Source organism: Sorex fumeus, unplaced genomic scaffold (genome assembly GCF_029834395.1).
Source record: "Sorex fumeus unplaced genomic scaffold, SorFum_2.1 ptg000043l, whole genome shotgun sequence".
Taxonomy (NCBI): domain Eukaryota; kingdom Metazoa; phylum Chordata; class Mammalia; order Eulipotyphla; family Soricidae; genus Sorex; species Sorex fumeus.
This window is the reverse complement of record NW_026606100.1, coordinates 32,598,067-32,619,656: the sequence shown is the minus strand read 5'-3', so window position 1 is coordinate 32,619,656 and position 21,590 is coordinate 32,598,067. Positions and strand designations below refer to the sequence as shown.

Sequence of the window (21,590 nt, the reverse complement as noted above, 5' to 3'; positions counted from 1 at the left end):
AAATAAATCTCAAAAGAGATAAAAAGCCACAGATAGAGGCTGGAGTGATAGCACAGCGGGTAGGGTGCTTGCCTTGCATGCGGCCGACCTGGGTTCGATTCCCAGCATCCTATATAGTCCCCCAAGCACCGCCAGGAGTAATTCCTAGGTGCAGAAGCAGGAAGAACCCCTAAGCATCACTGGGTGTGACGCAAAAAGCAAAAAGAAAAATCCACAGGTAATCTTGGACCCACAAAAGGCTGAACAGACTGGGGGTAGATCAGAGTTGGGGGGGGGCGTTGGTGCCCACCAAAACAGAGCTACTGGCAGCTGTTTGCTCCCACAATCCAAATCGCCACCATGCCCCAGCTGAACCCCACCATCTTGGGACAGACCTCACTGATATGAATCTGCTGAAAATTCAGGTATGTTGATTTTGTTATTGGAATCTCCAGACTTTCTCAGGGTCAGGATGGGCTACCTTTGCCCACCTCCCTGTACCTCCAGAAACCCCAGCAGTCCGCACCCCAAAGCTGCCACCAGTTAAAAAAAAAACTAAAAACCTACTCTAGATGTACCTTCCCGATAAGAATGTTGAACGCCGGTTTTCTCCCCTGATCTGTGCGGGACAGGCACGGAGGCCCAGCTCTGGGCAACAAAGCTGAATGGCTCCTATTCCAACCAGGTACAGCCCGCCCCCAAGGGCCTGGTACCTTCTCTGGGCATGCGCAGCTAACTCCATCTCCTAGAAAGCCGGTTTTCTCCCCTGATCTGCGCGGGACGGGCACGGAGGCCCAGCTCTGGGCAACCAAGCTGAACAGCTCCTCATTCCAACCGTAGACGTTCCGAACTCCTCGCCCAGTGCCAGGGACTCTTTCCAGAGCCGCAGCCGCTAATGCGGCCGCGAATTATTTTCCCACTACATATGCCATAGGAACCATAGGCTACCTTCTTAGATGGAAACTTCTCTAGTTTAGCTCACTCACTAGAAACACAGTAGCCAATAACTCATAAGCCTATCTTAACTCACACTGCATATCAAGCAGAATAGTAACAGTGAACGTGAAGGACTAAACCACACTTGTCACAATGGTAAAGCAACACAAAAGCCCACCAAACTTTCTTATTGAAGAGTCTAGCCCAGATGACACTAACAGTACTATAGTGTTAGACAACCTCTCTGACAAGGAATTCAGAAGGGAGCTACTTAGGATGCTTAGGGAACTAAAAGAAACAATGGAAAGCAATGCCAATAGAAGACAAGAGGATTTGAAGACAGAAATGAGGAAAATGCAATAGGTAATGTCAGATCCGAAAAACCTGGAAGCCGAATTGAAAACCTCAGTGGAACGCCTCAGCAGCAGAGTAACAGCTGCTGAGAACAGAATCAGTGAGCTCGAAGATGAAGTTCAGAGACTCTCCAAAAAAGAGCAGATAATGGAAAAGAGACTCACAATTCGGGAACAGATGACAAGAGAAGATCGTGATGAAGCCAAGAGGGGTAACCTAAGAATTATTGGAGTCCCAGAGGTACAGGAATAAAACCTTGATGAAGAAGAAACTGTCAAAGACATCATTGCTACAACGTTTCCAGAGCTGAAGAAAACTTGTGACCACATTCAGGAGACCCGAAGGGTACCAGCTAGAAGAAATCCGAATAAAAATACCCCAAGACACATTCTGATCAAAATGACCAAAACCTTAGACAGAGACAAAATTCCTAAAGCAGCAAGATCTAAGAAAGAAATCTCTTACAAAGAAGCATACTTAAAATTCACAGCTGATTTTTCTGATGAAACCCTCAGGGCCCGAAAACAGTGGTGGGACATAGTGAGAAAACTCAATGAAATAAATTCCTCTCCAATAATACTTTACCCAGCGAGACTCTCATTCATAATAGAAGGAACAACACACAGTTTCAAAGACAAACAACAGCTCAGGAACTTCATAGACTAAAAACCATAGTTACAAGAACAACTAAATGGGCTACTTTAAGGCAAGAAAGGCCCCTCAAATACACCAAATTTCAACAGAACAATGGGACAAAATCCCAAAACAATAATCTCTCTCGATGTCAATGTGCTAAACGCACCAATTAAAAGACATAGAGTGGCAGGATGGATTAGAAAATTGAACCCCGGGCATTCTAGAGGAAAGGGCAGCTCAGATAGACAAGGGAACACCAAATAAAGGGTGTTTGGAGGATCCTCCCAGGAGGGGAGATGCATGTCGAAAGTGGACTATGGACTGAACATGTTTGCCACTCAATGCCTCTTTTGCAGACCACAACACTCAAAAGGAGAGAGAGAACACAGGGGATTGCCCTGCCACAGAGGCAGGGGGGATGGGGGTGGGGGGATATTATCCATGGTGGTGGAAAATGGGCACTGGTGGAGGGATGGGTATCTGATCATTGTATAATCAAAACCCAAGCAGAAAAAATTGTAAATCTACAACTGTACCTCATGGTGTTTCACTAATTAAAAAATTTTAAAAAAATAAAATTGAACCCCACATTCTGCTGCCTGCAAGAAACACATCTCAATAGTCAAAGCAAACACAGACTCAGAGTCAAAGGCTGGAAAACAATCCTACAGGCAAACAGCTCCCATAAAAAAGCTGGGGTAGCCATCCTAATATAAGACCACATCGATTTCAGAGTGAAGAAGGTCATAAGAGACAGTGAAGGCCATTTCTTATTGATCAAAGGATCTGTACAACAGGAAGAACTTACAGTAATAAATGTATATGCACCTAATGAGAGACCAGCAAAGTACTTAAAACAACTACTCATAGATTTGGAAAAAGACATCAATAGCAACACAATACTAGTGGGAGACTTCAACACTGCTTTGTCACCTCTTGATAGATCAACCAGACTCAAGCTTAGCAAGGACATACTTCATCTGAGGGAAACAATGGAAGAAAGGGACTTAGTAGATATATACAGGACAATTCATCCACAAAAAGCTGAATACACATTCTTCTCAAGCGTACATGGAACATTCTCAAAGATAGACCACATGCTGAGCCACAAAACATGCCTCCATAAAAATTAAGAAGATAGAGATTGTATCAACAATTTTCTCAGATCATAATGCACTGAAATTAGAAGTAAATCACACACAAAAACAGAAAACTAAATCAAACTCCTGGAAATTAAACAGTGCTCTATTGAACAACGAGTGACTTAGACAGAAATCAAAGAGGAAATCAAAAGATTCGTATAAACGAATGAAAATGTGAACACGAGTTACCAAAACATATGGGACACAGCAAAAGCTGTGTTAAGAGGAAAGTTTGAGCTTTTCAATTCGCCTACGAGATTTTTCAGGCGATTTTTTCCACTGGTTCAGTCCTTCTGGAAAACAGTATGGACAATTCTCAAAAAATTAGAAATTGAGCTCCCATTTGACCCAGCAATACCACTCCTGGGAATATATCCCAGAGAGGCAAAAATGTATAGTCGAAGTGACATCTGCACTTGTTTGTTCATTGCAGCACTCTTTACAATAGCCAGAAACTGGAAGAAACCTGAATGCCCAAGAACAGATGACTGGTTAAAGAAACTTTGGTACATCTACACAATGGAGTACTATGTAGCTCTTAGAAAAAATGAAGTCATGAAATTTACATACAAGTGGTACAATATGGAAAGTATCATGCTAAGCGAAATGAGTCAGAAAGAGAGGGATAGACATAGAAAGATTGCATTCATCTGGGGAATATAAAGTAACAAAGTATGAGATTAATACCCAAGAATAGTTGAGATCAGCACCAGGAGGATTACTCCATAACTTAGAGGCCAGCCGGGTATCCTAGAGGAAAGGGCAGTTCAGATAGAGAAGGGAGCACCAAATAAAGGATGTTTGGAGGATCCTCCCAGGAGGGGAGATGCATGTCGAAAGTAGACTATGGACTGAACATGTTTGCCACTCAATGCCTCTTTTGCAGACCACAACACCCAAACGGAGAGAGAGAACACAGGGGATTGCCCTGCCACAGAGACACGGGGGATGGACGGGATGGGGGTGGGAGGGACATTATCCATGGTGGTGGAAAATGGGCACTGGTGGAGGGATGGGTATCTGATCATTGTATGATTGAAACCAAAGCACAAAAAATTGTAAATCTACAACTTTAAAAAAAATAAAATAAAATAAAGGGAAAAAAATAATAAAAAAAAAAGAGGAAAGTTTATAGCTCTACAAGCATTCCTCAGGAAGGAGGAGCGAGCACACATAAGTAACCTAACCTCACAGCTTAAGAGCTTGGAGAAGGACCAACAAAAGGAGCACAACCCGAACAGGAGGAAGGAAATAATAAAACTCAGAGCAGAGATTAACGAGATGGAAACCCAAAAAACAATCCGAAAAATTAATGAAACCAAGAGCTGGTTATTCGAGAAAATTAACAAGATCGATAAGCCTCTAGCAAAACTCACAAAGAAAGGGAGAGAGAAAACCCTAATAAACCGAATCAGAAATGAAAAGGGGGTCATTACAACAGAAACTACAGAAATTCAAAGGATCCTCAGGGAGTACTTTGAGAAGCTTTATGCCACGGAACATCAAAACCTTGAGGAAATGGATAAATTCCTAGACTCCTACAGACTCCCAAGGCTGAACCACGAAGACCTGGAATACCTGAACAGACCTATCACCATGAAGGAAATTGAAATGGTAATAAAAAGTCTCCCCAAGCACAAAAGTCCTGGCCCGGATGGATTCACTAGTGAATTCTTCCAAATCTTTAAAGAGGACTTACTCCCAATACTCTTTAAGCTTTTCCACGAAATTGAAATATAAAAAACACTTCCGAACAGTTTCTATGAAGCAAATATCACACTGATACCAAAAGCAGACAGAGATACCACAAAGAAAGAGAATTACAGACCGATATCCCTGATGAACACAGATGCAAAGATCCTCAACAAACTACTAGCAAATAGAATCCAACTACTCATCAAAAAGATCATACACCATGACCAAGTAGGATTCATCCCAGGGATGCAAGGATGGTTTAACATTCGAAAATCAATCAGCATAATCCCTCATATCAACAAAAGAAAAGATAAAAAGCATATGATTATATCAACAGATGCAGAGAAAGCATTTGACAAGATCCAGCACCCCTTTCTGATGAAAACCCTAGCCAAAATAGAGGAGACTTTACTCAACATAATTAAAGCCATCTACCGCAAGCCTACAGCAAGCATCATCCTCAATGGGGAAAAACTGAGAGCCTTCCCTCTAAGATCAGGGACTAGACAAGGATGCCCATTATCTCCACTGATGTTCAATATAGTACTGGAAGTACTTGCAATAGCGATTAGGCAAGAAAAAGATATTAAGGGCATTCAGGTAGGAAAGGAAGAAATCAAGCTCTCACTATTCGCAGATGATATGATACTATACTTACAGAACCCAATAACCTCCACCAAAACACTCCTAAAAACAATAGACTCGTATAGTAAAGTTGCAGGCTATAAAATCAATACCCAAAAGTCCATGGCTTTCCTATACGGAAACAGTGAGAGAGAAGAAAGCGACATGAAAAAAACAATCCCGTTCACAATTGTGCCCCAGAAAATCAAGTACCTAGGAATCAGCTTAACTAAGGAAGTAAAGGACCTGTACAAAGAAAACTACAAAACGCTACTTCAGGAAATAAAAGAGGACATGAGGAAATGGAAAGGTATCCCCTGCTCATGGGTCGGGAGACTTAACATTGTCAAAATGGCAATACTACCGAAAGCATTGTATAAATTCAATGCAATGCCTATAAGGATACCCATGACATTCTTCAAAGAAATGGAGCAAACACTCCTGAAATTTATATGGAACAATAAGCCCCGACGAATAGCTAAAGCAATTCTTGGGAAAAAGAAAATGGGAGGAATCAACCTCCTGAACTTCAAACTGTACTACAAAGCAGTAATAATTAAAACAGCATGGTACTGGAACAAAGTCAGAACTGCAGACCAATGGAACAGGGTTGAATACACTGACATCTCCCCTCAATCATATGATCATCTAATCTTTGATAAAGGTACAAGTAATGTGAAGTGGAGTAAGGAAAGCCTCTTTAACAAATTGTGCTGGCATCACTGGATGGCTACATGCAAAAAAATGGGTTCAGCACTCTGCCTAACACCATGTACAAAAGTAAGATCAAAATGGATTAAAGACCTCAACATCAGACCAGAAACCATAAGGTACATTGAAGACAAAGTTGGCAAAACCCTCCATGACATTGAAGCTAATGGTATCTTCAAAGATGCCACACCACTGGCCGAGCAAGTGAAAACAGAGATAGATAAATGGGACTATCTTAAACTAAGAAGCTTCTGCACCTCCAAAGAAACAGTGACCAAAATACAAAGACAATCTACAGAATGGGAAAGGATATTCGCCGAATACACATCTGACAAGGGGTTGATATCCAGGATATACAAAATACTGGATAAACTCCACAAGAAGAAAACATCCAACCCCATCCAAAAATGGGGCAATGAAATGAACAGAAACTTTCTCAAAGAAGAAATCCGAATGACAAAAAAGCACATGAGAAAATGCTCTACATCATTAATCATCAGGGAGATGCAGATTACAACCACAATGAGATACCATCTCACACCTCAGAGACTGGGCCATATTCAAAAGAACAAAAGCAACCGTTGCTGGCACAGATGTGGCGAGAAAGGGACACTCCTTCACTGTTGGTGGGAATGCCGACTGGTTCAGCCCTTTTGGAAAACAGTATGGACAATTCTCAAAAAATTAGAAATTGAGCTCCCATTTGACCCAGCAATACCACTCCTGGGAATATATCCCAGAGAGGCAAAAATGTATAGTCGAAGTGACATCTGCACTTGTTTGTTCATTGCAGCACTCTTTACAATAGCCAGAAACTGGAAGAAACCTGAATGCCCAAGAACAGATGACTGGTTAAAGAAACTTTGGTACATCTACACAATGGAGTACTATGTAGCTGTTAGAAAAGATGAAATCATGAAATTTACATACAAGTGGTACAACATGGAAAGTATCATGCTAAGCGAAATGAGTCAGAAAGAGAGGGATAGACATAAAAAGATTGCATTCTTCTGGGAGACATAAAGTAACAAAATATGAGATTAATACCCAAGAATAGCTGAGATCAGCACCAGGAGGATTACTCCATAGCTTAGAGGCCAGCCAGGCATTCTAGGGGAAAGGGCAGCTCAGATAGAGAAGGGAGCACCAAATAAAGTGTGTTTGGAGGATCCTCCAAGGAGAGGAGATGCATGTTGAAAGTAGACTATGGACGGAACATGTTTGCCACTCAATGCCTCTTTTGCAGACCACAACACCCAAAAGGAGAGAGAGAACAAAAGGGAATGCCCTGCCACAGAGGCAGGGGGGGATGGAGGGGATGGGGTTGGGAGGCATATTATCCATGGTGGTGGAAAATGGGCACTGGTGGAGGGATGGGTATCTGATCATTGTATAGTCGAAACCCAAGCACAAAAAATTGTAAATCTACAACTGTACCTCATGGTGTTTCACTAATAAAAAAAAAAATGTTGAACGCCCTGAATAAACACAATGACCTCTGAGTACCCGTTCTGCAAACCACAGTGCACAAAAGGAGAGAGAAGGAGAAAGAAGAAAGCTGCCTGCCATAGAGGCAGGTGGGGGGAAAGGAATTGGGGACGTTGGTGGTGGCAAATGTACAGTGGTTGAGGGATGAGAACATTGGAACACTGCATGCCTGAAACCCTATCATGAACTTACAACTTTGTAGGGTCTATCTCATGGCAATTCAATGTGAAAAGAAAAAATGTGATTCCTGAGTGCAGTGCCAAGAGTAACCCCTGAGCACTGCTGGGTGTGGCCCAAGACCAGTACAAACACACGCACACACACACACACACACACACACACACATTAAACGTGCAAAATCAGAGACGGCTCGGCAGTTGGTGCTGACACAACCAGAAGGGAAACAGGGAACCCCTCCCACACCAGGGCAGGCTCTGCATCTCAGGGCTGGAAGGAGCAGGGCCAATGCTCTCTGTCCACCTCCAGGAGGCAGGCAGGGCAGCGGCAGGGGCAGGGGCAGGGGTGAGGAGGTGCTGTGGATGGTAAGCAACTGCCCTCCAATCATTCCCTTGGGGGCACTGACCCCTGCACCCCAGAGGTCAACATCAAAGGGACTTCCCAGGACAGACAAGCAGGGAGTCAGGCCCAGAGGGCAGCGGCGAGGGCACGGGCAGTGAAGTGACCTTCGCCCCCCTCCTACCCACACTCTCCTTTGCCTGAAACCCTGGCCACAGGGGCCTCCCAGCGGCCCCTCCTAGATGACACCTCACATTCCCACAGTTCCAAGTTCCAGATAAAAGAAGTGCCATTCAGACGCCTTCTCTGGGCCGCCCGGTGGTCACAGACAAGGCTTCTCAAGGCGGGGTCACCTCGTTACAGGACCCATCTACGCCATGCCTTTGGCCCAAGGTGCCTGGCTTTGCCACAAGTCCTGATGGGTCACCCGAGTCCTCTGCCTTTCCCTGACTCTCGCGCGGAAGCAAGCAGCTCAAACGCAGGGGTGCCCCTTGTCTCCTGAGCGTTAGGAACGCTCCCCCACCCGGAACCAGCCTTTCTACACTGACACATACTGCTCCTCTTCGATTAGGCAGAAACAACGCTCGTCCGCCGCCGCAAAGTTAGGAGAGAGGAAAAGATTTTAAAGAAGAGACAGCGCGTGTAATCTGTGCGCCCCAGAGGAAAACCTCAGCCTGCAGGGGATGGCATTCGTTTCTTTTTAACCGAATTGTGATCTCACAGCCAATACTCCTTTATATCCTGGTTTTTGGTTCGCTTTTCCGCCAAGTCTGCGATCAAGAACAACATCGGAGAACGGTCCCCCAAGGGAAAACACACCACAACATGGGGCAGTGAAGGGGTTTTTCCTGGTAAAAATGGATCTGCCCCAAGCAGCCCCGTCACTGCCCACATCACCTGGTCCTGAGAACCAGCTTCTCCAACAGAATCACAAGGCCAGTGGAATATCATATTTCAAAGGGACCTGAATCTGGACTGACATATTAATTACCAAAAGAAAAAAAACAGCCTCCCCACAACCTACCCTCCATTGATTTCTTTCAAGTCCAGCAAGAACTGGGGTTCTGGGAGTTGGGGTTGGAAGACAAGACCCCGATCCTGTCTTGTGCTTTTCCCTTGTCTTGAAGGTTTGAACTGTGCAGCCAGAGATAGGACCACACCGCTGTCTGTCAGAAGTTGGGGTGTGCACCCTCCCTCTGCCTCTCTCTGGAAGCTAAAACAAGCCACGTGTGGGTCCCCCGCACACCACGGGCTCACTGGCTCTGCCCACCTCAGCCTTCATGGGAAAGGTGTTTGTGGAAGTTCTCCGTGAATGTCACTGCTTTGTCAAGTACTATCCTTCCTGAGCAGGGTGGGTTCTGAGAAAGCCCCAAGGCTTCCTTCCCTGTCTCAGGGGAGCCTTGCACGCTGGGCGCTGCCCAGGACAACTGTTGCCTGGAGCCCAGGGCGGCGAAGCATGTGAGGGGAACCTGCGGACCTGGGCGTGCTGGGGGGAGCTGTGTTTTCAAAGGGGGGTTGGAGGGAAGGGAGTTGGTCTGAGAACTAAAAGCACAAAGACCCTCTGTCAAGCGGAGCCTCTTCACTCGGTTCCAAGTAGCCCACCGACCTTTGGGGAAACCCGAATGCAGGATAATTCGGTGGATGCAAAAAGTCATCGCCCTTAGAGGACCCGGGGACTTTCTTCCTGGCAGTTACAAACCCTGGCGATTGGAAATGCAACTGGTGCCCAGTGTGTGACCGCCCCAGCCCTTGGCAGCGGGAAGGGAGAGGCGGACGCCTCCCCTGAGAAGCTCTGGTGGGCAGCGGGCCCGACTGGGCATCGCCCACTTCCCCCCCCCCCACGCCCCTGCCCTTCTCCACCCAGGCCTGCTCGCCAAGCCCCCACCCCCAGCTCCAGGGCACTACAGCGCAGGCCAGCCTGGGGAAGAAGGGGCGCAGACGCCAGCCTGGAGGGGTCGCCCATTACCTTCACATCTGGGGCAGCTCCCCGCAAGTCCCCACCCCGGTCCAGCTGCGCATCTCTCGGTTCCAAATGCGCACAGCAGGTGGCACCTCTGGGAAGCGGCTTGGATGGGGGGCGGCCGTCCCCGCCCTGGCTCTCCACCTGCTCCGCGAATCCCGGGCTCTTACCTTTGAGGTTGGCGGGGCGGCCCCGCGGCGGGCGATTCGAGGTTCCCAGGGGCACAGAAGAGACACTGGAGAAGTTGTTCCCCATGGCATCCGGGGCTCGGGCGCTGGCGGGGGGCCGGCGCGGCTGGGCAGGAGCGCGGGGCGCGGGCGGCGGCGGGGTGCGCGCGCGGGGGCGCGCCGCCGGGGGGAGGGCCCTGCCGGGGCCGCGGTTGTCGGGCTGCCGGGGGCGCCGGTGGCTACCTGCCGCCCATGCCCGGCGGGGGCGCGGCCCCGAGCCCGCGGGCGCTGGGGATCCGGCTGGCGGGGAGCGGCGCGGCGGCTCGGGCGCGCTCCCCGCGGGCCACAGAGTCGGGGCTCCGGGCGCGGGCGCTCGGCCGCGGGGCCTGCGGCGCAGGATCGGCCTCGCTCCCCGCCCGCGGGGACGGCCGCGGCGGCGACGACGTGCATGGCGCCCGCGGGGCTGGGTCTCCGGGGCCGCCCGCGCCCCGCGCCCGCGCCTTCGCTGCGCGTCCCTCGCCGCGGTTGTTATGGTGACAGCTGCGCGGAGAATGAGCGGCTCAGTGACACCCGCGCCCGCCCGCCTGCCCGCTCGGCTCCCGGGGCGCGCGGGCGGTGCCAGGCCGCTGCGGGGGGTGCCCCGGAGGGGTGCACGCCTGGACCCCGCGCAGCAGAGCGGGCCGCAGCCCCCCACGAGGTCCCCGGCTGGCCGGGCGCGCGGCCTGGCGGCTCCGCTTGACAACTTCCAGTGCATCTGGGAGCTCCCCGGCACCCAGGAAGCCCGAAAACGTCTGTTTGAAGGAGCGGCTGCGTGAATAACGGGGCTTGGGATCTGAAGGGGTGTCGGGGGTGGGCCCAGAACAAGTTCCTCCACCACCACCACCACCACCACCCCTCCGGGGGCTGCCCAGTTAATTGGGGTCCTGGGGGGATGTGGAACGTCTACAAACGGGGCCTGCATGGAAGGATGAACTCCCTGAGCTGGGGGAGCAGCTCTTCACCCTGGGGAATGGGCAACTCTGGAACGGAAAGGCTCTGTCCCCTTCCCGAAAGGGGGCAAAGTGGGGGTCTCTGTGGCTGGAAGACTTAAAAGGGGGCAGGGGGAGGGGGGCTCCCACAAGTCCTCTGCTCACCGTGACTTTTCCATCCAGTGCCTCAGCCCTGTGGCCAGGAAGCCAGTGAGAAGGGGAAAGGGACTGTGGCCTGCTTCTCCTCCTGATCTACCAGGGGTAGAATCCAGCCTCCGTGTCCCCAGAGAGAAACCACCCTCCTGCTCAGCTTGGTTCACTCCCCAGGTGGTTTCGGGCATGGGGAGCCCTGGGCTTCCCCAGAACCCCATGGAAGGTTCTTCCCTCCAGGCTTCCTACATGGTGCCTCTGGATCTCACACTTTCTGGGTCACCCCCTCCCCCCTGCTCCCTCATAGCTCTCTGTAGCTTTACTCCGATTTTCTGGGGAAACAGTGCCTCACCCCTGTTATGCTCTGCCCCCTCTGGAGGAAAAGCTCTGAGCAGGGAGAGTGTCTGTCACCTCCAATGCTTCCTGTACACCTAGGACTTAGAAAGTGGCCAGCTCCCCCAGCCTGCTGCAGACCCAGGCCCATCTGGGGCCTGAAGCCTAGAGCCAGTCTTGCTGATGTCTCTGCCCTCCAGGCCCACCCCATTCCAGGCATCACATCCTTAAATGTCTGGGCATCTGGGCAAGCTGGAAATATCCGTGACAGCTGCTGCTCTCTGGGGTCTGGAGAGAAAGCCAGCCCCCACCCCCCACCTCCAGCCACTGCGATGCCCAGGTCACGTGCCTGGCCAGCTCAGAGTGGACACGGCAGGTCAGGGGCACTATCATCTTTGTAGGTGGATCTTCCTAGATTTCCTCCCACCCGTGACTCATGCACCAGAAATCCCTGGGCTCCTGCTGGCGAGCACCTCTGCTCTGTCTCTCCACTTACTTTTGCACACACACAGACACACACACACACACACACACACACACACTACCATACTCACCTATGCCCCCACACCCACCCCCACCACACACACCCCCTCAGATCTGCAGGAATGAGGTCACTGTGAGCTGGGCTCAGAATCCATCCCAAGGAACTGGGTTCCCTGTGAGGGGGAGGGGTGAAGAGAGGCCCTGGAGAGATTTGCAGATGGTGGCTTGGGGGTGGGGGCAGCTGGGGCCTTCTGGGAGGAGTCCCACCCCTCTCACCCAGGGGAGAGGAGCAGGAGGAGGGGCCAGGGACTGAGGCAGGGGTGAGGAGGGCCTGCAAGAGATGGAGGAGGTCCCAGGCCTATACAGTCAGTCAAAACCTTGAACTCTGGGCCAAGCAGGGAAGTGGAGAAGGGGAAGGGGAAGGGGGTGAGGGGCTGAGCCAAGCCTCCTGGTGGTGACACAACGCAGTCTGATCTTGGCCAGAGATGTTAGGGACCAAAGTGGAACTGAGATCAGGGAGAAACTCCCTCTCCTCCACCAGGACTGAGAAGCTGGTGGGAGCCTCAGGGCCGGGGCTGGGGACTGACACAGGCTTGGCTGTCCCTGAGACACCAACTCTACACTAGCTGGGCGCACTTCTGGAATGCTGCACCCCGGACGGACCCTCCTCTCTGGGGTCCCTTGGCTCTGCCAGTGACAGATGTGAACTGGGGTGGAGAGAGTGCAGCTGCTTCTTGCATGCAGCTGACCTTGCCTCGGACTCCCACCGATGGTCCCCGGCGTATCACCAAGGGTTACTCCTGAGCACAGAGCCAGAAATAGCTCCTGAGCACTGCCAGCTGTGGCCCTCCCCCACTCTGCAAGTTTCTGGAGAGGCCCGGACCTGCAAAGGGGGCTGGGAGGAGGAGGATTTGTGGTTAGACCCAGCACCCTCCCACCCACCCCACCCGACCAGAACCGAACCCGAAGGCTCCGGGCCTGCCTTCTCCAGGGAAGCTGTCAGGCGGCAGGGAAGTGGCCCGCGCAGCCCCCCCAGGGCCCTTCCCGGGCTCCTCTGAGGACTGCAGAGGGAGAGGGGAACCCGCGGGGAGCAGAGCTGGATGAAGTCAGCGCTTGGACGGCTTCAATGGAAGCTATTAATAGCCGCAAGGTGGAGTTCTAGCACCTGTCGCCCTGGCAACCCCGCCTCCCCAGGGATAAAAGACAAGTCAATTCTGAAGGATAGCAAAATGTGAGGACAGACACTTTCGAGCTTCCAGACTTTATAACATAAACTAGAGCAATCGAGACAGTGTGGCACTGGCAAGGAGAGAAATAGATCAATGGAAGAGAGCAGAGATGCAGTACTGGATCCATACAAGTACAATCAACAGTTCTTGAACAAAAAGAGGCAGATAAACAATGGAGAAAAGGCAGCGTTTTCAGCAAGTGATTCATGAGCAACACACAAAATAAAATAATTTAACCACTGATTTTACACCCCTCACAAAGACTAATTCAAAATGCATCACAGACCTAAATGTGATGAGGAAAATGATGCTTGGTTTTATTTATTTATTTATCTATTTTGAGGGAAATTATGTTTTTATAAAAGCTTCTAGGGAACCAGAGAGATAGTGCAGTGGGTAGGGCATTTGCCTTGCTTGCAGTTGACCTGGATTCGACCCCCAGCATCCCATATGGTCCCCCAAGTACCACCAGAAGTAATTCCTGAGTGCTAGCCAAGACTAACCCCTGAGCATTGCCAGGTGTGCCCCCAAAACAAAAAACAAATGAAAAAAATTTTAAATGACATAAAAAAAATCTAGGTGACTTTGAGTTTCGATATGACATTTTAGATACAATACTGAAGCCAAAAACCATTAAGGAAAAGAAACTGAGAAACTGGAATTCATTAAAATTTAAATTTTCTGCTCTGTGAAATATACTGCTAAGAAGATAAGAAGAAAAAGCAGAGACTGGGAGGAAACATCTGCCAGAGATAGCTGATAAAAGACTATAACCCTAAATACACACCGAACTCATAATATTCAACCACAAGGAGACAACATGTAAAAATAAATGGGGCAATCACCTTAAGAGACTCATCACCAAAGACAGAAAGATGGCAGATAAACATATGAAGAGATGTTTCTTATGCCAGAAGAAGCATGCAGATGAAATCAAGAATATACACACTTAGAAGAATGCCCCCATCCACAGCACGACCACTACCAAATTCTGGCAGGCCATGGAACAACAGAAGCTCTGACTCACTGCTGCTAGATTAATAAGCACTGTGGCTTTAGAAGACAGTCTGACAGTTCCTCAAAAAAATAACCATTGTGGGCCTCAGATCCCACCCCAGCCTCCCTCTGGGGGCTGGGAGGGGGAGGGGGAGACCCCAGCTGGGTTCTTACAGGCCTGGCCAGCACTCCTGCATGCAAGCACCATGCTTTTCTTTCCCTTTTCAAGTCCCTTGCAGGCAAGGACATGGTGGTGGAATTCAAGAAAGACCTGAGCATCTGTGGAACATTCCGTTCTGTGGATGTTGGAGTATCTCAACATCAAAATAGCGGATATCAGTGTCACCGGGCTGAGAACTACCCCCACATGCTGTTGGTGAAGAACTGCTTCATCGGGGGCTCTGTGGTCCGGTATGTTCAGTTGCCAGCAGCTGAGGTTGACACACAGTTACTACAAGATGCAGAAGGAAGGAGGCCCCGCAGCAGAAACAGTGATGGTCCCTCTGCTCTCTGTCCCAGCTTACTGTGTTGTTTCAGTAATGGCTTTTTAATTTTTTTTTTAAGGAATGAACAGATGAAAGAAATAACAGTGGGCAGCAACTATCCTCTGTTGAGAATGAAGACTAGATCCGTAGGCTGAAGGCTGCAGTACCAGCCCTTCTCCCTTCTTGCCCTGGACAATGGGGACCCTCCCCAGATCTCTTCAGGGCAGAGGGTGATCTTGGGGATGGAAGAAACCTGTCTCTCGCTTCGGGAATAAAATTTATAATGCAAATTGGAAAAAGAAAAACTGTTGTCTCCAGTTATGCTCCTAGGTTGGGGCTGAAAACCAGATTTTTCCACATAAATACCAAAATGCTCCCTATGGATGCTCATAGCACTTTGATTCATAACCACTGAAACTTGTAAGCAACCAAGAGGGTTTTCAGCTTGAATGGATCAACTGTGGTACAGCCAGACTATGGAATATTATTTGACGCTAAAAAATGAATTGTGAAGCCATGAAAGTCACGGGAGAAGCTTCAGTGCGTGTGACTAAATGAATGAAGCCAACACACAAAGATTACTGGTGTATGAAAAGTCAAGACTAGGGAAATGGAGCTGGGGATGATACAGTGGTTAGGGCACCACATGGTCCGTGAGCATAACCGGATGCAGCCCTAGAGGCCCCAGCACCACCCCTGTGGTCCAGTAGCCGTAGCATGGCAGGGCCAGCAGCATTGTGCCCTTGGCCCTGCCTTTGAACTTCCAGCCTCGTCGGCTAAGAATCAGCAGTGGGACCCCTAGACCTCTCGAGCACTACTTAAGAGCTCCCCCTAAAAAACAAAAACTATGGAAACAGTAAAAAATTAGTAGTGGCAGGGCTGGAGCAATAGCACAGCGGGTAGGGCGTTTGCCTTGCACGCAGCCGACCCAGGTTCGATTCCCAGCATCCTATATGGTCCCTCGAGCACCGCCAGGAGTTATTCCTGAGTGCATGAGCCAGGAATAACCCCTGTGCATCGCCGGGTGTGACCCAAAAAGAAAAAAAAATTAGTAGTGGCCAGGGGATGGGCCAAAGGCCAGATGAATCGTAAAGCAGAAAAGAATTCCAGGGCCCTGGACCTTGTCTGTGTGACACTATAATTGAGGCTGCTACAGTATAACACACAGCAACTTGTACTTCTGCAAATATGTGAACCCCGATAACCCAAATGCCTGGTGAAGTGATTTAGAAAGGTGGTGCATCAGAGGTTGGTGCATCAGTTGTGACAAATACACCTCTTTCTGAGGTGTGGTGTTGTAGGGGAGACTGCATGAGAGGGGTAGGAGACAAGAGGGAAATCTGTCTCTTCCCTTCCCTTGTGTGGTGCCATAAATCTAAAACTTCTCCTAAAAATAGTCTTTGTTGTTTCAAAGGAGCCCCTCGCCTGCCCTCCCCCACCCCCCCCAAGCCCCCACAGATGCACACACTCAAATGATTCTCAAGCGTAGCTAGCTTCAGAATCACATGGCGGGGCAGGAGAGATAGTTCAGGGGTGAAGCCTTAACCTGGCTGACTCAGGTTCAATCCCTGGCTCCACGTATGGTCTCCTGGGCCCAGCTAGGAGTGATTCCTGGCCAGGAGAAAAGAACCAGGAGTTAGCCCTGAACACCACAGGGTGTGGTCCAAAAGCAAAACAAAACAAAACAAAAAAAGCCTTGCAGATCTGGGAAGAAGAGAGATTATTTAAACCCTAATTCCCTGAATTCCCCCAAGACATCTGGTTCTCTGGATTTATTCACTGGCCACCTTTCCGGAAACTGCTTCTCCTGGATGCTTTCCAGCTGAGAAGATGATTTACAATGCCCCCAGGGCTTAACGGGCGGAGCACAAACTTTCCCTGCAAGAGACTCTGGTATGACCCCACACAGCATATGGTCCACAGGGCCCGGCAAACCCTGAGCACAGAACCAGGAGTAGTTGCTGAGTGCTCCAGGGTATGACCCAAACAAGCCATGCCTCCAGGCTTTCCCCGGGAGCTGACCAGCACGAGGGACCAAGGCAAGGGGAGCTGGCACCAAGCAGGCCAGTCACCTACTGGGAGGTAGCACCGAGGGGACTGCATTTTTGGAGCCTGATGCTCTCAGTTCAAAATAACTAATGTGGAATCACAGCCCACATTAATCCTAATCCTAATTTTTCTGCCTTAACCATTTTGAAAGGAATTTTATTAATTTGGCTTTCAGAATCAGTGGACTACAAGGAACTCATTGAATTTACAACTGGTTTTATTTCTGAGCAACCATGTATGGGCTGAATTTCTTGCCAAGTTGGAAAAGCTGACAATTGTCTTAAATATAATGAAATCTTTGAGTCCATATTTAATGATCAATGAAGTTTACATGACATTCAGTTTCTTAGGCTCTCAAATATTTCTTACTGTTGATTCCAAAGTTTTCTTTCATACTTTGGAGCCAGTAGGGTTTTGCCGTTCCTCATACACCCTCAGGAAACTGACAGACTTGAGACAGGGGCCACTAGCACCCATGGCAAAATCAAGGCCAAGGCCATCACCATCAGCTCCTCCTCCTCCACCACCACCACCAACCTCGCTATCAGTTCCACCACACCACCACCCTCACCACCATCACCATCATTTCCACCACCACCACCATCAGTTCCATCACCACCATCACCATCAGTTCCACCACCACCATCACCATCGTCCTTGTAAGGGACAGGCCCAAAATGGACTACCACCAGAATTAATTTAGCTTAGCTTAATAGGAACCTTCATTGCAAAATAACTTGTTTTTCAAGGAACAGGTCTAGATAAGTTTTTTCAGAGCCGCTTTATAGGAGCCTGCACTGCAAAATAACTGGTTTTTCTGCCCCTGACCAAGGAATTCAGATACAGGTACTCCAAGGGTGGGGGTCAGACCAGATAACCGGATGTCTCTCACAAGACCCATGTTGCAAGACCCAGGACTGCCTTACAAACCTGTCAGTTCCTAAGCACTGACGCAAAGTGCTGATCTTTAAACTATAGGCTAAGAAGTGATGTACCCTTAATTGGATTGGTTAAGAAAGCATATGTTGTTACAAATCTATTGGCTATGAAATGCGCGGGCTTTGCTGTAACGGCCAGTGAAGGCCTATATAAGATCCCCTTTGAAGAAGTTTGGGGTATTGCCTCACCTAACTGACCTGCGTGTCTGTGTAGGCGGCTTGACCCTGGCTAGCCAGTCTTACAATAAACCTTGCTTGCTGTTTGCAGTCTCTGGAGTCTCTTTGTCGTTAAACGGAGATCATGATTCGCGCCCTAACAATCCTCACCACCCTCATCACCACCATCACCACCACCACCACCACCAGCACCACCACCACCACCACCACCACCGTCCTCACTGCTGTCATTCCTATCAGTACCACCACCACTTCCACCATCACTATCACCTCCACTATTACTACTTCTACCACTACTGCTGCTGCTATTACTACTACCAGGATCATCATAAATCCCGTTTTTGGAGGGGGCACACACAGGCACTGTTCAAGGCTGACTCCTAGCTCAGCAGTCAGCAGTCACTCATGATACTGCTCAGAACACCATATGCACTTCCGGGGATCAATGCAGGATCAGCCGCATGCAAGATTAGTGCCCTGCCCAGTGGACTAACTCTCCAGCCCCAGTTTCATACTTCTTGGTTAACAAGAGCGGAGGAGGGAAACTGGGGACTGAGGCTCCCAGAACCATGCCACGGGACTCCGTGCCAGGCTGTGGGGCGGACGAGAGCCCTCCCCACCCCAAGGGACCCAGCCCCCGGCAGCAGACCTCCACTACTCAGCCACCGCCAGGCTGCTTTCTGGATGCTCAGGCCGAGCCTCACACGTATGTCCCACAGAACACAGATAACGTGGAACTTCGTGACCTTGGACTCTGGACTCAATGGGACCCCGGAACAGAGATCCTCTGCCTGCATCCCCCAGTCTCTGGTGACTCAGGGATCACACTCATAAGCCACACCCTGCCAGCACCAGATAATCTCCTCATCGGCCACCCTCCAGAACTCAGGATGCTCCTCCCAGATGCGAGTATAAAAGGAAGCTCCCAGAACCATGCCACCAAACTCCGCGCCAGGCTGTGGGGCAGATGAGAGCCTTCCCCACCCTTAAGGGACCCTGCCCCAGCAGCAGACCTCCACTACCCAACCACCGCCACACTCCAGGCCACTTTCCGGACACATAAGACACTTCCTACCCATTTTCCACAATTACTACACCATATCTGATGGGGTTCAGACAGAAGGCAACAAATCATAGAGAAAAATAAAGAAATATATGCCTCTCTGAGAGCCCGGCAAGCTACCTATAGTATCTCGCCTGCATGGGCAGAGCCTGGCAAGCTCCCCGTGGCGTATTCAATATGTCAAATACAGTAACGACAACAGTTCTCATATTCCTGACCCTGAAAGAGCCTCCAATTGTTGGGAAAAGAAGAGTAAGAAGAAGCTGCTAAAATCTCAAGTCTGGGAGGAATAGAGACATTACTGGCACCCACTCAAGTAATTCGACCATCAACGGGATGACAGTGACACAGTGATACAGGTTTGCAGTTTGAGACCACACCTGGCTGTACTCAGGGGTTACTCCAGGCTTTGTGTTCAGGGATCACTCCTGGTGGACCATCTGCAGTGCTGGGAGTCAAATCCAGGTCAAGTGTGTGTGAGGCAAGCATCTAACCCCCTGGACTATCTCTCCAACTCTCATAACCCCTGTTTTTGACAAAGACTTAGGGAAACTAAGCCACTTGCCAGAGCCAATAAGTAAGCACTGAGGTACGGCCCCCTGAAGGTCTGAGCCCAAATCCTGGAGATGCCGTGACCCCAGGGGGGAGCCTTTCAAGCACCCCTCCCTGAATATCCTGGCAACTTCCAAAGCCAGATGTCTCCCTTCCTGAGGACTCCCTGGGGCTTTGACCCAGTGGCCCAGGAACTAGCCAGGGTGTGCAGGACAAATTCCAGTAATGGAAAGAGAATAGATTCCAAATCAAAGAAACATTCCCCAGCAGCCTCTTTCTCTCATAGATTGGGGCAAGGGGGTGGGGGGAGGCCTCACACCCAGTGGCGCTCAGGGGCTACTCCTGGCTCCCAGCTGGGGAATCACTGCACAAGGCCAGCACCTTGGCCCCTGGCTATCTCGGGCCCTCTCAGAGATGTGCTGAGTGACCTTTACTTGTAGGAAAGCCTTTCTAAGGATCCATCAAGCCCAGAGACCCGAGGCGTGCGATAAGTGTGTCTACATACAAACTGGAAACATCCTCACGGCCACAATGGAGAGGACAGCAGGGTCAGCGAGCACCTCTCCAGCGAGGGGGCCTCCCATTAGCCCCAACACCAGGCGTTTCTCCGTTCCTCCTGGCAGTGATGGCTGGCTCCTGTCCTCCTCACTCAAGAGGGTCCCAGAGGCTCCTGTTTGTTCCGACCTTCACCCACAGGCGCCTGGCAGTGAGAGTAGGGTGCTCTCCCAGTGAGGGGAGCCTGTGGACAGTTTTCTCCAGCCTGCTCCTCCCCCTTTCCTGCCATTTCTCGAAAATCACCACTTGGTGGCGCTAGCACTCCATGCGACTCGGCCACGCCCAGGCAAACTTGGGAGGGGTGGCGGGAGGCCCTGCCCTTAGTCAGTTGCCTTAACATCAATATCACTCTTTTGCTCTTTCCAAACATCAAAGAGCTTCTAGGTAGGGGGAGAGATCTTTCTAGCTGCCCTGAGCGGTGAGCGACTTCACAGTCAAGAAAACCCATCAGAGGGTTGGAGCGATAACACAGAGAATAAGGCATTTGCCTTACACGCGGCCAACACGCCGTCGACCTGGGTTCGATTCCCATCATCCCATATGGTCCCCAAGCACACCAGGAATAATTCCTGAGTGCATGAGCTAGGAGCAACCTCTGTGCATTGCCGGGTGTGACCTAAGAAGTAATAATAAAAATAATTATTCTTATTATTTATTTATTTTTGCTTTTTGGGTCACACCTAGGGATGCACAGGGGTTACTCCTGGCTCTGCACTCAGGAATCACTCCTGGCGGTGCTCAGGGAACCATATGGGACGCTGGGAATCGAACCCGCGTTGGCCGCGTACAAGGAAAACGCCCTACCCGCTGTGCTATCGCTCCAGCCACATAATAATAATTTTTTTTAAATAAAGAAAACCTATCAGAAAATGGGCTGGAGAGATAGTGCAGAGAGGAGGGCACTTGTGGCCAGCATCCCATATGGTCCCCCGAGCATCACCAGGAGTAATCCCTGGGTGCAGAGCCAGGAGTGACCCCTGAGCATCGCCAGGCGTGGCCCAAAAATGAAAAGAAAAGGAAGGAGAGGAAGGTAAAAAGAAAAAAAAGTTAAAAATTGACAGAGAAGAAACAAACCCCGCTTCCACCTCTGAGACGTTCCTCTCTGTAACCGTTTGCGTGACTGGAATCACTTTAGTACACTGCGGCCTGAGACAGGACCTCTGACAAGGTCAGGGTCCTCGCTCCACCCTTATCCCCTGCTCCCACCTTCACTGCCTAGACCCTCCAAAAGAAGGGTCACACTCACCTTCGCAAACTCACTCATGGGACTGAGAGAAGCCGCTGAACTCTGTCTCACAGGGTGTGCTCAGAGCACTGCTTTTCACCGGGGACAACACCCTCAGCGCAGCACCCAGGCACAGGCAGCTACTTGTCGCTACGAGGCCAATCAGATGTTCGATCCCC

General features: G+C 50.0%; 1 pseudogene; it reads left to right on the top strand.

Annotated features, from left to right (window-relative positions):
• Positions 1 to 11,515: 11,515 nt before the first annotated feature.
• LOC130029400 (U6 snRNA-associated Sm-like protein LSm2) lies at positions 11,516 to 14,862 on the top strand (annotated as a pseudogene).
• Positions 14,863 to 21,590: the final 6,728 nt, after the last annotated feature.